General features: G+C 42.4%; 1 pseudogene across 1 annotated transcript in view; it reads left to right on the forward strand.

Moving 5' to 3' along the window:
- Positions 1 to 2,790, forward strand: part of LOC104980432 — a 25,890-nt pseudogene extending 23,100 nt beyond the window's left edge. Inside the window, exon 8 of the transcript XR_824258.1 lies at positions 2,651 to 2,790. The product of XR_824258.1 is annotated as a T-cell receptor gamma chain C region C10.5-like (transcript). The remainder of the gene's footprint in view (positions 1 to 2,650) is intronic.
- Positions 2,791 to 4,321: the final 1,531 nt, after the last annotated feature.

The raw sequence follows: 4,321 nt of genomic DNA on the forward strand, positions 1-4,321 counted from the left end.
TCAGAAAACGAAGATCATGGCATCTGGTCCCATCACTTCATGGGAAATAGATGGGGAAACAGTGGAAACAGTGTCAGACTTTATTTTTCTGGGCTCCAAAGTCACTACAGATGGTGACTGCAGCCATGAAATTAAAAGACGCTTACTCCTTGGAAGGAAAGTTATGACCAACCTAGGTAGCATATTCAAAAGCAGAGACATTACTTTGCCTACAAAGGTCCGTCTAGTCAAGGCTATGGTTTTTCCAGTGGTCATGTATGGATGTAAGAGTTGGACTGTTAAGAAGGCTGAGCGCCGAAGAATTGATGCTTTTGAACTGTGGTGTTGGAGAAGACTCTTGAGAGTCCCTTTAACTGCAAGGAGATCCAACCAGTCCATTCTGAAGGAGATCAGCCCTGGGATTTCTTTGGAAGGAATGATGCTGAAGCTGAAACTCAAGCACTTTGGCTACCTCATGCGAAGTGTTGACTCATTGGAAAAGACTCTGATGCTGGGAGGGATTGGGGTCAGGAGGAGAAGGGGATGACAGAGGATGAGATGTCTGGATGGCATCACTGACTCGATGGACGTGAGTCTGGGTGAACTCCGGCAGTTGGTGATGGACAGGGAGGCCTGGCGTGCTGCGATTCATGGGGTTGCAAAGAGTCGGACACAAATGAGCAACTGATCTGATCTGATCTGATCTTTTCTTTATTAGCTATATGAAAAATGGGTAAATCCCTTATATTTTCTGAGCAATACATTCCTCTTTTGCTATCAGGGAACAGATTCCTTTGGGATTCTCAATCCCTTTGCTAGATCCCCAGATTGGGAAGACTGATGTGGGGCCTAGAACCTTCGCAACAGTGTGAGAACTTCTTTGATAGTATTGTTCTCCAGTTTTTGGGTCACCTACCCAGTGGGTATGGGATTTGATTTTACCGTGATTGCACCCCTCCTACCATCTCGTTGCAGTGTCTCCTTTGTCCTTGGACCTGGGGTATATTTTTTTTTGTGCATTCCAACATCCTCCTGTCTGTGGTTGTTCAGCAGCTAGTTGTGATTTTAGTGTTATTTCAGGAGAAAAGTGTACATCCTTCTACTCTGTCATTTTGGGATAGTCAACTCATTGGAAAAGTCCCTGATGCTGGAAAAGATTGAGGGCAGGAGGAGAAGGGGGTGACAGAGGAAGAGATGGTTGGATAGCACCAATTCAATGACATGAGTTTGAGCAAACTCCAAGGAACAGTGAAGGCCAGGGAAGCCTGGCATGCTGCAGTCCATGGCGCTGCAAAGAGTCGGTCATGACTTAGCGACTGAACAACAGTAGGGAACAATCACACCAACTCAGTTATTAGAGAGATAAGATCACATATGTGGAAAGTCTTCCACAAGGAATCCATTTAGCTAGCACAGAATCAGAACTAGTTGGTGGCCCTTTCTCCCTACATGAAGGTTCTTAGTGAATTTAGATGCTCTGGCTCTGGTCCTGCTGACCCCTCCTCCATTCCCAGTATCAGGGGACCCGGAATTCATCTAACATCTGACCTAACCAAGGGCAGTGAATTAAGAGCATGTCACCTTCTGAGATCCTTTCCATACCAAATGCTAGTGATTCTGGAGTTCTGACTCTATTGAAATACAGTGTGGAAAAGGAAAATTTCCACAGGAAGAAACTCAGCCTTATAGTTAATTGAGTAGACAAGTCAGATCCATCATCATTGTTGTTAGTTTTTGACATCATATGTTTCTTGCAAAACTTCAAAGGAGAGTAAGTGCAATTTTCCTATAACATGACAGCTGTGATGTTAGAGATTGAAGGAAAACAGGTGAGTGAGGCTTGAGCTCCTAAAGTTTCAGGAACCTGGGATCAAGACTTTGACCCATTATTTACAGTATCCTCTTTACTAAAAGCCCCTGCCCACACGACTGTGAACCCCACCTGATTTCCATGGCTTGTATTCTTCTTAGGAATCTCATTGATGCACAGTATATAATGGCTCAGATGCCAAATCAGCAATTTAACTTCGTATTTATACTAAACTCTGATGTCTGGAGTATTTATTGCACATGGAGATGCAGGATTACAGAGCAGCTAAGACTGTGTTCTTCAAAGTCATGTTGCTGCAATTGAAATGTGGTTTCTGGTACTTTTTAAATGTAAGGCATAGGCAAATTATTTCTGTGTTCAGTTTACTGGTAAAATGGGATTGAAACTAATAATCTCATTGGTTATTTTAAAACTTATATAAAAGTAGAATTTTACACACAAAGCTCACAGAATAGGTGTTTGACATTTGATTAGTGGTTAGTGAATATTACCTATTATTACTCAGAGATGTGGTGGGGGCAAAAACAGGCTAAATGCTATTTATCAAAAATACTTTTTTCTATTGGACTCATTCATTAAAAACATAACCTTGCTTTTTAATATTTTGGGAGGATCTAGTGAATTTAGCTGAGGTTGTTGATTGACTTGAATTGTCAAGTGGATTCTGCGTTGTACTGGCGGTGACAGTGCCCATGGTGGTTGTACTTGTTTTCTTTGGGGTTTGATGGTGCAGAGGTGTCACTAGGTTACTAGAAATAAACAGTTGTGACCACTGCTTCCATTAATATATCCTATTCTCTCAAAAGAAGACTTGAAACTAACCAAAATGACTTCTACTAGATACCCTGCAACTACAGCTCATGAACACCTCTGCCTATTACACCTACTTCCTCCTCATCCTCAAGATTGTGGTCTATTTTGTCTTCATCAGCTTCTCTGTGTTTAGAAGGGGCATCTGCTGTGATGGAAAGAGCTCGTGACAGAGGGGACCACAAAAGGGTCAATTTTCCTTCATCATCTATCCCTAAAATTCTCTACTTTCTTGCTGGGTTTGGACTGTCTCAGTTCATAGGTGTATTTACCTATTATGTCATTTTTAGGTAGCAATTTTTCAAGCCATTGGGCAAACAGAGAGTTTGACTCTGTAACAAGGAATTCTGCCATAACTCGGGGCAGGGCCCAGGGCTGGTCCGGGGAGCCTCTCCCACCACTGTCCCCACAACCTCAGCAGCTCCTCCCACCCCCGAATCCACAGGCCTCCTGAACACAGACAGCAGGCAGCTCCCCGTCTCCTCCCTCAGCGCAGCCACCCAGACCATGACCCTGCCCCTCTCTGCCCCACACCCTGGAGCCTCCAGCTTTGTTGCTTGAACTCTGAACTTTCATTTTCATAATAGGCACAAAATTTAAAAATACATAAAAAGTCTATTTTTGTCTGTGTGTACTTTAATTTCATGAAATCTAATCAAGATAAGAAACAGCATGACAACTGAGCTATCAAATTCAGCATGGTTGTAATAATGGTCAATACCACATTTCTATGTCTGAGTGAGTATGGTCTTTCTTTGGGGCATTGGTTCCAAGAGGAGCCACAGATAAAGGAAGGTACCCATGTGGTGACTTCTCTTTCAAAGTCACCAGACTCATTGGTTTGGGATATTTGTATGGTGATACTGTGACACCCAGCATTCTTTGCACTGTTTGTGCTGAGATTGTACTGGAGTCTCACAAACACTGCCTCCTAATCCTCACATTAACCCCATGAGAACTGCTCCAGCACCAAAAGAGCATCAGATGGAGGGTAAAGCATGAAGACTATGACCTTTGAAGGCCTGCATTTGAACCCTGGACCTGTATTAAGATCCGTGTGACCTCAGCAGCAATTTGAACTCTCTGTGCCATCATTCCCTCATCTGTGTAATGAAGTTACAGAGCCCTGTCTCCTGGGGCATGTGGAATAGATGAGTCAGTGATGTTTGATCCATGCAAGTCCTCAACAGCAACTAGTTTCTACTGCTCGTAGCTCTACTGTAGAATCAGTAGGTTCCACACAAACATGGAACCACTAAGAATCATCTCTAATTTAATTTCCTTCACACACAGGTTAGATGTGGATAAAACATCTAACATGTTGGATTAACATCTAACATGTTAGATGTTAATCTAATATTAACATCTAACGTTAACATGTTAGATAAAACATCTAAAAATGTGGATTAACATCTAACATCCCTAAAACAGGGATTCAGTTACTATCTTTCACCAGGTAATTCCATTAATCCTCTAAGAGCCCTTGAAGGAAGGTACAGTTATAGTCCACAGTTTAAAGATAGAAGAGGTGGAGTTATCTGCTCACTACAACCATTTTGTAAGTAATAATTATTTAGAGCCGAGTTTCTCTGATCTTTGTGCCTGTATTTTGTTGCCTCATATCTCTAATTCATTCATAAGAAGGAGGTCCCAGAGAGGCTAGGAAATACCCAAGGTTAAACACAGAGTAGTGGCAGAGTC

Source organism: Bison bison, unplaced genomic scaffold (genome assembly GCF_000754665.1).
Source record: "Bison bison bison isolate TAMUID 2011002044 unplaced genomic scaffold, Bison_UMD1.0 scf7180017864499, whole genome shotgun sequence".
Classification (NCBI taxonomy): domain Eukaryota; kingdom Metazoa; phylum Chordata; class Mammalia; order Artiodactyla; family Bovidae; genus Bison; species Bison bison.